The sequence below is a fragment of the Akebia trifoliata genome, chromosome 4 (genome assembly GCF_017979445.1).
Source record: "Akebia trifoliata isolate Shusen 1 chromosome 4, ASM1797944v1, whole genome shotgun sequence".
Lineage (NCBI taxonomy): Eukaryota > Viridiplantae > Streptophyta > Magnoliopsida > Ranunculales > Lardizabalaceae > Akebia > Akebia trifoliata.
The window spans coordinates 1,471,782-1,482,964 of record NC_141378.1 but is presented as its reverse complement, the minus strand read 5'-3'; the positions used below and the strand labels follow the sequence as shown (position 1 = coordinate 1,482,964).

Sequence of the window (11,183 nt, the reverse complement as noted above, 5' to 3'; positions counted from 1 at the left end):
TTTATCCCGCTGGTGTGCTATCTTTTTTATTTGATTAAATATATGGTTCAATACTTTCTTGGATTTAAGTCTCACAAAACCTAGATTTGATTTTTTCACCTATACACACGAGAAAATGAAATCCACCTTTAGTTTCATCTCTTATTAATAAAATACCATTTTGCAATAATAAAAAAAGAAGATACCATCTTATATTTATGAAATCTTCTCGACAACTTTCATTGATGGACGATATTGATGGTCTATAATATCTATACACAGTTGTTCTTGGTTTCGAAAATGTTCTAGATGGTTCCATTGTGTGTATCATTCTCCTCTATGTACATATGGGGTAGGTGCAAGTTGAGTCTGACTTTGAAACGGGCAGCCCACTTCAAAAAATCGATAGAACACTTTCACATTATGACAAGTGGCATTTTGTATTTGAGTTGGGATAAATCGACACAGCAAAACATACGTGGTCTGTACACGATTGACATGGCAAGGGCACAAAACCATAAATCATTCTCTTTGGTATAATGAAGGAAAAAAATCAACGGTTCTGTGCCTGTCACGTCAGCCGTGTAGATTTGTCATTAGTCATTGTATTTATTTCACATCCAATTTTTTAATCAATATTTGAGATACCTCCTCTGTGACGCCACTTGTCAACCAAGGAAGAGGGTCATATCGAAATTTTGAAGCGGGCTGGCCGCTTCAAAGTTTTTCCGCTTAGGCCGCGTAGCTATGTAAAACAATGCGAACAAAGCGAAACCCTAAAAGCCTAAACTCCTCACTATAAATAGCTATCTCCCATTCCTATTTTGCCGTGTTCTCTTCTAATGTCCCTCCGATTCTTCCCTCTAAAAAATCCCTAATTCGATCTGCGGATTCACTGCTACTCTCTCCCTAAAAACCCTAATTTGAGTTGCTACTCTCTCCCTAAAAACCCTAATTTGAGTTGGTTATTGACTGGTAATCTCTCTGTTGTCGTGTGATTCGGAAATTATTGTCTAGTTCTTTGCTAGTTGGGAAATTCTGATATTGATTTTCAGAGATTTTTGAAACCCTAACTCTTTCGATTTATGGATTTAACTGGAATGATTTGTTCAATCTCTCTCTGTTAGATTTGATGTTTGTTACTTATTCGTAAGTTAATGTCGATGATGACAAACCCAAAGGCTTGTTTCTCAAAGAACATTCGCAGTGGCCGACCAAGAGCTTTCGCCTTCGCCAGGCTTGAGAGCTTATGCTGCTTTAATCCTTCCTTGGATGTCAGAGACTTCTGGTTACAATTTCTTTTTTTTTTTTTTGGGGCTTAAGTTAGAGATGGATTCATCTTAGAATTTTCATTGTGAAACTGCATTTTAGATGAAATCATAGGGATCTTTGGAAGAATCTTAGGTTTGATTATAACTATTCTGTTTGTTTTTTTAAATCTATCAGACAATGTGGAAACCATACTTGATATTGGATGTATGCTTGTTTGAATTTTGTATCAAAATTAAAGGAATTTTAGATCTGTGGGACTAAACGTCTATCCTTTTGGCTTGTTCAAATGTGCTTCAGGGATGAATGTGTCCCTGATATTTAACTATTATCCATCTGTATCACTTTGTCAGCCATTTTCTTGGTTATTGGCTGATCATTAAAGGGTGGAATATCTTATAGTCACTTTTCTTCTATAATTTTTAATCTATTCTGTACCTAAAGCATGTTTAATGATATGTGTTGATGTTAGCTCACGTCGATGATGATATTTCTTAAGGCTTGTTTCTCAAAACATTCGCAGTGGCCGTCTAAGAGCTTTCGCCTTTGCCGGGCTTGAGAGCTAATGCTGCTTTAATCCTTCCTTGGATGTCTGAGGCTTGAGCTTACAGCATACTTCCCATTGAATGGTTGTGGTCTTCTTGATTAATCCTTCCTGTTAAGTTTAGATTGCTCATCACTCATTAAATATTATATTCCTTTAAATGTTTTTTTTTTAAGTTTTATTCTATAACAATTTGGATTTTTTTAGATTGAATCTGGATTTAATAATGAGTTCTTTTCAATTGGTGAACTTGTTGAATAAGATGGATATGATGATCCTTTCCCCACATGATCGACTCTGATTATAAAGAGCTTTTAGTTATTTCTCTTTCAAGAAATTCCAAGCCAGGAATCTGATCCATGTCTGATTAATTGTTTAAACTTTCCATGTTGTTTCTAGTCAAATACTTTCATGTTTTTAAATATATGCTGAAATAGAATCCATATCTGCTTTAATTCCCTATATATTGGTTTTCCTAACATAGCATTCTTAGAAGTGATAGTGTTGCAAGCATGTTTATGTGAGCTTATGTCAATGATGACATCTCTAAAGACTTGTTTCTCAAAACATTCGCAGTGGCCGCCTAAGAGCTTTCGCCTTTGCCAGGCTTGAGAGTTAATGCTGCGTTAATCCTTCCTTGGATGTCTGAGGCTCAGGTTCAGGCTCACAAACTTTTAATTGAATGGTTGTGTGATATTGGTGTTTTCATGTTATTTTCAATTAGATTCCTCTGCTGTAATTAGTATATTGTATTTGTGTTGTTCTGCTTGTTCTAACAGGTAGATTTTATTTTTACCTTTTGGATTGATCTTTGGCTCATGAAGGTCAAGTTTAATTATCCAAAAAATGTTTTGCAGTTCCTTGTTAGCAATCTCCCGTTTAATTCACCAACAAATATGAAATTTTCATTTATTTCATTGAAAGTATTGTTCTCTGGATTATTGATTTATTCTGAATGATTTATGTATTTTAATTTTAAAAAGAATAAACGTGTTTTTTTAAATGAATTTTACGTCTTTTATGTTCAGTCAAACAAAAAAATGCTTCTGTTACATGTTGTGAAGTGTAAACTCGTAAGTTGTATTGTGTAACATGAGTTTGACTTTGAATCGGCCATACTTGAAAATTTTGGAGGATTTTTTGAACCCAAGTTTGACTTTGGGTCAAGTTATGGTCTGCCTTCATAGTGTTATTTTTTGAACCCAACTGACATAAATCGGTTCCACCAAGTAAGACTCGAAACCGAACCAAATTCCATTGGAACCAAACCAACCCAAACTGAATTAAATTTGGTTTGGTTCTATGGATTGCCAATATTCTATAAATTGTAAGTAATATTTTTTAATGAAAAAACAATCATAAAATTTCATACCATAATTCACAAATCTATCCATAAAAGTCATTAGTTTATTCATAAAAGATCACTAATCTATCTCCTTAACTCCTAAATAATCCATAATATTTATTATATACATATATATTTATTTATTGCTAAGGGGTTCGGTTCTATACAAGCTTGATCCGAGAACCGAACCAAATTGATTTGTTCTCTATTTTTATAACCCGGAACCAAACTGCAACTTGTTCCAAACCGAAACAAACCAGTCCAAAGCTATCGGTTCGGTTTGGTTGTCGGTTTGAACCGGACCAAGTTGCACCCTTACTTTTTTCAATTTTTTGTATTCGAGTTTTTCAATGAACCTTAGGAGGGCTGTGGTGATGGATTTCTGTTGTGGTAATCCATTTGAGCAAACACAACCCTTACTAAGGCCGTGCTTGGTATGAAGCAATGCAAATGATTTGTTGAATTTAATTTACAGATGCTTGGTTACATTCTGAAATTTTTTTGCATTGCAAATTATTTGCATGAAACTCTTTAAGTCCTGCATAAATTTCAGAAAATAGTTTGCAGCCCCAAAATTGCTGCAAATCTTTTGCATTTGCAAATGATTTGCATGGTACCAAGCAGACCCAAAGGCTCAAAATCTTACTATGTTAGCAAGGAAAGGGTTTCACTTATATATAATGTTTGTTCCTTATCATGCAAGTACTCACCCACATCTCGGAAGTGTTTATTTATTTCAACTTGTTCATAAGATGGAAATTCTTGGAAGAGAACTTTTAGGGTTTTGATGCTTGTTTTGATCAATTGTGAAAATTGTGCCTTCAGCCTTCAAAGGCTCTATGAAGAGTTCTAGCCTTCATAATACTAAGGCTGATCATTAAAGGGTGGAATATCATCTCATCACTATTCGTCTATAATTTTTAATTTATTCTGTACTTTGTGGAATTTTGTTTGCTTCATTTCCTTCTATTGATTCTTGTTCTTAAAGCATGTTTTATGATAAATTAATGCTGGAGTGACCTCAGTGGGGGACATACGAGTGACATCTTCACGTGGTGGCTTGCGCATACCCATAGATGTGTTTTCTCCGAGGTACAAGTAAAACACATCTACAGACATGCACATGCCACCACGTCAAGGTGTCCCCCAGCTGAGGTCACTCCAGCACGACTCTTTATGATTTCTTGTTTTTGTGTTTTGATGTTAGCTCACGTTGATGATGATATTTCCTAAGGCTTGTTTCTCAAAACATTCGCAGTGGCCGTCTAAGAGCTTTCGCCTTTACTGGGCTTGAGAGCTAATGCTGCTTTAATCCTTCCTTGGATGTCTGAGGCTTGAGCTTACAGCATACTTCCCATCGAATGGTTGTGGTCTTCTTGATTAATCCTTCCTGTTAAGTTTAGATTACCCATCACTCATTAAATATTATATTCTTAAAATTTTTTTATTTTAAGTTTTATTCTTTAACAATTTGGATTTTTTTAGATTGAATCTGGATTTAATAATGAGTTCTTTTCAATTGGTGAACTTGTTGAATAAGATGGATATGATGATCCTTTCCCCACATGATCGACTCTGATTATAAAGAGCTTTTAGTTATTTCTCTTTCAAGAAATTCCAAGCCAGGAATCTGATCCATGTCTGATTAATTTGTTTACACTTTGCATGTTGTTTCTAGTCAAATGCTTTCATGTTTTTAAATATATGCTGAAATAGAATCCACATCTGCTTTAATTCCTTCTATATTGGTTTTCCTAACCTAGCATTCTTAGAAGTAATAGTGTTTCAAGCATGTTTATGTGGGCTTATGTCAAAGATGACATCTCTAAAGGCTTGTTTCTCAAAACATTCGCAGTGGCTGCGGCTTTCGCCTTTGCCAGGCTTGAGAGCTAATGCTGCATTAATCCTTCCTTGGATGTCTGAGGCTCAGAAACGTTTAATTGAATGGTTGTGTGATATTGGTGTTTTCATGTTATTTTGAGTTAGATTCCTCTGCTGTAATTAGTATGTTGTACTTATGTTCTGCTTGTTCTAACTGGTATATTTTATTTTTTACCTTTTGAATTGTTCTTTAAACCTTTGTTTTATTGAATTGTCTTTGTTGGCCCATGAAGGTCTAGTTTCATTATCCTCAAAACATTTTCCAGCTCCTTGTTAGCAATCTCCCATGTAATTCGCCAAAATTTCACTAATTTTTCATTTATCTCAATGAAAGTATTATTTTCCAGATTATTGTCTGTCAGCCTTCATGGTGGTGTTTTCCTGGCACATCATAATGCCTACATACTTCAAGCCTTCTTGGAAACAAGCAAGACCATGACGTGAATCTTTGTATTTGTATAAAGAGTCAGCTTAGCCTTGCTAAATTAGTAAGGATTTCACCCTTACGAAGAGCAATTCCAATGCAATTAGGCATATCTATTTTGCATTTTAATGTAGAGAGTTATTTTTCCTATTCAAGGGGTCTTCACTCCAACTTTACTATCCAAAATGACTTAGCAAATTGAACTATAGTAAAATACTTCACAATTGCCATCTTTTTTTTTTTCTCTCCAACAGGCAGAGAGAGAAACTCCCTCTATTTTATTTTATTTTATTTTGGGACCAAAATGGCCTTAATTGTCTTAATTTTAAATGGTCTAAGTGGGGATATTTTTGGAATCCATATTTTGGTGAATAACCACTTGTACTCCTAATGCAAGCAGGTGAATTATGGAAAAGCTAAAACTTGTATGTCTTGTTGTTCATTCTAACCTATGATGTAATTTGTTTTTGTGTGGATAAACTTCTTTCGGCTTTCCATTAAAATCCATTGTCTATTTCAAAGACATGTTTGAAGATTATATTTTGATGATTTTGATAATTACACACTTGTTCTCGGTATCTGTGATAACTAACTAGTGCAATGGCAATTTCAAGCAAAGAAAAGTTTTATTTGGTGAAATGTGGTTTTCATTGTATCATGTCTTTTTTTATCGGATCAGTTACGTTTGTTTATCTAGTCTTACATCCCCATTTTCTTGTCAAAATTTAAAATAATTTTACTTCGTCTCTATATTGTTGACTGATGTGTCTCAACAAGTTACTTCTTACATGTAAGATGCTAATAAATTATTTTTACTGGATATACCTGTTTTGAATTTTACAATGTTAGTAAGAAAATGGTTTCAGTAAACTTAACGGCCAATTGTACCATCAACCATGTAAAGATTTCTTCAATTCTTTTTTACATTTTTTATTTCACATATTTTACTATCGGCACTGAAACTTTTACTTATTTCACTCCCACTTCATAAATTATTTACCGCATCCCAATTAAAAATTAAAACACACTATTCAAATGTTACAAATGTTTGGTTCAAACAATTTCAGTTTTTAACAATTATGATGAGGCTCACAAGTCCTAAACCCAATAAATAGAAATCTAGCAAAATAAAATAAAATAAATTCAAAGTGCTTCTATTGGAATGCCATAGGATAAGATTAATTTTGAAAATTTGATTTGCACCCTGTATGTATTCCGCATCTTGCAGTAATAAAATGAGATTTAACCTGTTGACCTAACTTTTGCATTTTTATTATATAAAAAAAACTCCTTGCTCTCCGTACTTAATCATGTTTGTTAATCAGCAAACCTCATATAGCAGTGATCCACCTCATAAAATTCAAATTGATGGGATTAATTTGTTATTTAAAATACATTGGAGTGAATTTTAATCTTAACAATTTATTCCATCCAAAAACATGATCTGATGCATAGGGTTTTAAAGGAAAATTTTCTTAGAAATCTTAAAAAAAGAAAGACAGGTAAGTTTCCAAACGGTAAATTTTAGTTTTATATTTGGGAGTTCAGTGTCATTTATTTTTAACACATTTAATCAAGTTGAAAAAGGATTTATTTTTTTTCTTTTAAATCTAAGTTATTCCAAGAAATCTAGAAAAGTGGTGTTGTATTGCCAATTGATAATCCATTTAGGCCCACAACCTTTAGTTGGATTTGAAATTTTACTACGTTAGTCTCACTAACCTGATTCATAAAGCATGTTGTTCAGGTGACAAACTTGATAAAGTAAGGGAGTTTTTTTAAATAAAATTGCAACAGATAACAGATAGGTCTGTGCTGTAAAACTCTCTTAAAATATATAGCTCTGATAATCTTTTAGGTTTGGTCATCATGAACCATTATGACTACTTGTTGATAGAATATTGAACATTAAAGGTAATGTGGGTTTATGATGCTCTTAGGCTCCATTTGTTCGATAGCTCAATTGTATAATCGATTACTTCCCTATTTTTTTAGTTTTTTAGACTTTTGTAATTATTCAACGTGGGTAATTTTTTTAATCTTTCGGTATTTTCAATCATTCAGTTGGTTTTTTTTATTATTTTAAATTTTCGAATTTTGTGTGAATGGGTACCCAATCCATTAACCCAAGTGTAATGATTTTCTAGGGAGTAAACCATCTTACTATTTTGTGGATCTGTTGAGAATTCAAGCTCCTTGAAAATTTTATCCAATTAAATATAAATCAATAACACATCTTCATGTAAATTAAGTTAATTAAAATTAGAATTTAAATTCTAAAGTGAATTTAGAGTCCTCATGTTTGTAACTTTTAAATTTTTTTCTTTTTTAACGAAATTCCTTTATATTTCTATTCTTTCTCAGTCTTACATGTAATGTAAGGCTTGTCAACTAATTCCTTGGATATATGGACCCTTGATTTTTTGAGATTCGACCTAATCCACGGTCTTGACGACTCTTGACTATCTAAGTGTATTGCCCTGGGATACTACCCCTTAGTTCTCTTTGATTTGTCTGTCCACAATACTCGCTTCAAAATTTTGGTGGAACCCTCTTTTTTATATTAATAACACGTGCCCATCCTTATATTTTCAAAATGAAGACATACCCCTCTACTTTTCAAGAATAATTGAGATGCCTCCTTAACTTTTAAATTGAGGATGTGATATCCTTATCCTTAGTCTTCTCTTATAAAAGAATAGGAAATGACTTGAATATCCCCCTTTCAATTCATCATCTTAAGTGGTGGAACCCCACTTTGTCACATGGAAGAGACTAGAGATGGTTCTTCCAAAATTTTGAAGAGGATTTGATTTTGGCCATTACAAAGTTATTCTCCTTTTAAAAAATTCGATATTCGAATTTGAATTAAAAGTTTTATTTTACTTTCATTTGCATTTGCATTTGCATTCTACAAAGGAAGCAAAGAAAAAAAGTCAAAAGTGATATTTTACATCGGAAATTGAGTAAGACTTGATTCAATGTTCTATTTTTTCTGTCCACTTGTCTGTTTCCAGTTTCCCACCTTTTTCTATTTTCTCTTCAAAAAGAGGTCTTGAGGAAATATTGCTCCATATCTTGAGTCATGATGAACGTGGGAGGCTTGAATTCGTTGAACTAACTTTAATGCTTTTTCATCTACTTCTTTTGAATCAAGAGTCCCCCTTTGGTAATGCGTCACGTCGCAATAATAACTCTCGACACTCCTTTGTATTTAAGATTTCAAGATGTAAATTATTATTAGTATTTATTACTTAATAAATAAAATATTTTGTTAATTTTTGCCCTCAGGCACACGTTAAGGAATGTGAATTGAAAGTGTATTTATTGCACTTTAACGTGTGTCTTAGGGCACCATACTCAAATTTCAATTTTCAAAGCGTATTTATTGCACTTAAACAACAAGATCTTAGATTTCGAATTCAAAATAAGAGACTTGTTGTTGGCAACTAAACTTTTATTTGTTACATACCAATTAAAAATAAAGATTACAAATGAATGGATGAGAATAAGTAAAAGTTGGAGTGCCAATAAAAACTTTCTCAAAATTTTTATTTTAATTTTTGTTAGATTTCTTTATATGTGTGTGTGTTAGAATTTTATATGAATCTAATCATAATTGTAAAAAATGACTGAAATTGTTTGAAAGAGTGTTATATTATTTTGTAATGTTTAGATTATAATTTGAGCCAAACCCTTGTAATGTTTGAAGAGTGTGTTTTAATCCTTAGACAAGAATATAGTTAATTTTGAATAAATTATAAAAGCAAACAAATTTATTAGACATTATTAAGGGTAATACTTCCTGAGATTATATTAAGATAAGGGCAAAAGGAATTAAATGTACATCTTATTTATATGGGATAATTATATATATATATGGGGAGTGTTTGACTAATTGGTTGGCAATCTTAGGATGACAAAACACTAACAAAAGTTTTATCTTACATGGATTAGAAATTTCAGATTTAGCTGATTTTTTTGTGAGGATAATCTCTATGGTGAGGAGATCACCCTCACAAAAAAAAATCAGCCAAATCTAAAATTTCTAAATCCATCTAAGTGCTTTACAAATTTTTGGTAAAAAATCGACGGTTTACAATTCTAAAATACTTTTCATAGGGTTAAAAGTTTCAAATTGGGCTGATTGTTTATAAGGATGACCTCCTCGCCATAAAGACTATTCTTACAAAAAATCAACTCAATCCGAAATTTCTAACTCACATAAGACAAACATTTTATCATCCTAAGATTGTTAGTCGAACGCCACCCTATATATATGGGATAAAAAAAGAAATGAAACACATGAGTTGGGCTGTAATGGGTTGGGTGAAGCATATCTATACATATCTTACTTAGTATCTGAAAATATGTATCTCGTTGTGAACTTACTATTTTAAACTTGTATAAATGGATGTTTGGGTCGGGTATGACACATATCCGCATACAAGCTTAAAAAAAAGTTCGGATAAAATAATTATGGAAACTTTTATTTGAATTTATAATCAGATAAAAAATGCACTTATACCAAAATATTTTGCGTCGAATTTAATAAGTGGATATGATCCATTAGGTCAATGAAATCCTTGATGTAAACAAGAGAAACCAAAAGCATGTCAAAACTATATCATCCACCACATACTAATTTTAGGCCGAAATAAACTTTTAAGAGTGACTAAGAGAAAAATAAACTCCCAAATACCTTTGTAAAGTTACCTAATTTCATTAAAAAATTATTACAATTTGTGTTGAGAATTTTTTTTGTTCACCTTTAAAATAGAGTTTAAGATAAAATTACTTTTTGTATGTAGTAGTCTCTTCTTAAATAGATTTATTGGGTAGACCTATCTCTTTCATTTTTATTATAAAAACTCTCCTACTTTATTAAGATTGTCACTCAACAAATATTGAGTGGGTCCATGTCATGGTAAATGATGAAATACCTATAATACCCTCAATTCTTTTAATCAAATACTCCTATGAAAGAATATAGGAGATATTTGATTAAAAGAATTATGATATATATTTTAGATATTTAATATTTTTAAAATATGTGAGTCTCACTTTAATGTATGTTAACAAGAAAAGAAAAGCACTTTTCCCACAATAATTTGTAGCATCCGAAAACATAAGTTGATGCCAAATGGTTATAGAGGATAAAATTTTAAGAATTTTGAAAAAAAAAGATTTAAAATAAAGTTAGTTTTAACTATTGAATTTTAATTTTAAATTTGGATGTACTGTCTTTTTTAACACTTTATATTAAGTTAAAAGAGAGTTTTTTATTTTTCTTTGTATTTCTGATTTTCAATAAAATCTAGAAGATTGTGGTGTTAGATTGCCAATGTGATAATTTATGTGGATTGTAAGATTTGAAATCTTCCTAATTAAGTTGGACGTTTAGAAAGAAAGGTTTATCCAATAACAAACTTGATTAGTTTGGGGAGTTTTTTTAATAAAAATGCAAGAGATCGGACTCCCCCAATAAATCTCTCTTCTTATTCATTACATTCTGTCGATGCCATTCTTAACACGTGCGCGCAGCACGTAAGGCAAGCGAGTATGGCACTGACGTTATACCCTTTTCCTTTTTTTATTATTATTTTTATTATTTTTATTTTTACTTTTTACTTTTGGTTCCACTGAACATGGAATATTTGGGTAGTCCATTTGGTGGACCTTTTGATGCTAAACAATCAGACATCAGCGGGCTAAAAGTAGCACAATGGATAATTCCAATC

The 11,183-nt window shown here is 32.0% G+C and overlaps 1 long non-coding RNA gene and 8 other non-coding genes across 9 annotated transcripts; all 9 read left to right on the top strand.

Moving 5' to 3' along the window:
- The first annotated feature begins 190 nt into the window (after positions 1-190).
- Positions 191-5,364, top strand: LOC147402793 (uncharacterized). The gene is made up of 2 exons (XR_015177339.1): positions 191-2,448; positions 4,396-5,364. It is a non-coding gene; the product is annotated as an uncharacterized LOC147402793 (long non-coding RNA).
- On the top strand, positions 1,138-1,263 carry LOC147402801 (small nucleolar RNA SNORD14). Its single transcript, XR_015178140.1, has one exon. It is a non-coding gene; the product is annotated as a small nucleolar RNA SNORD14 (small nucleolar RNA).
- Positions 1,540-1,645, top strand: LOC147402800 (small nucleolar RNA snoR99). The gene has a single exon (XR_015178139.1). It is a non-coding gene; the product is annotated as a small nucleolar RNA snoR99 (small nucleolar RNA).
- On the top strand, positions 1,725-1,848 carry LOC147402799 (small nucleolar RNA SNORD14). The gene has a single exon (XR_015178171.1). It is a non-coding gene; the product is annotated as a small nucleolar RNA SNORD14 (small nucleolar RNA).
- Positions 2,055-2,153, top strand: LOC147402798 (small nucleolar RNA Z103). The gene has a single exon (XR_015178182.1). It is a non-coding gene; the product is annotated as a small nucleolar RNA Z103 (small nucleolar RNA).
- On the top strand, positions 2,322-2,445 carry LOC147402797 (small nucleolar RNA SNORD14). The gene has a single exon (XR_015178179.1). It is a non-coding gene; the product is annotated as a small nucleolar RNA SNORD14 (small nucleolar RNA).
- LOC147402796 (small nucleolar RNA SNORD14) lies at positions 4,349-4,472 on the top strand. The gene has a single exon (XR_015178188.1). It is a non-coding gene; the product is annotated as a small nucleolar RNA SNORD14 (small nucleolar RNA).
- Positions 4,678-4,776, top strand: LOC147402795 (small nucleolar RNA Z103). The gene has a single exon (XR_015178181.1). It is a non-coding gene; the product is annotated as a small nucleolar RNA Z103 (small nucleolar RNA).
- On the top strand, positions 4,946-5,064 carry LOC147402794 (small nucleolar RNA SNORD14). Its single transcript, XR_015178154.1, has one exon. It is a non-coding gene; the product is annotated as a small nucleolar RNA SNORD14 (small nucleolar RNA).
- Positions 5,365-11,183: the final 5,819 nt, after the last annotated feature.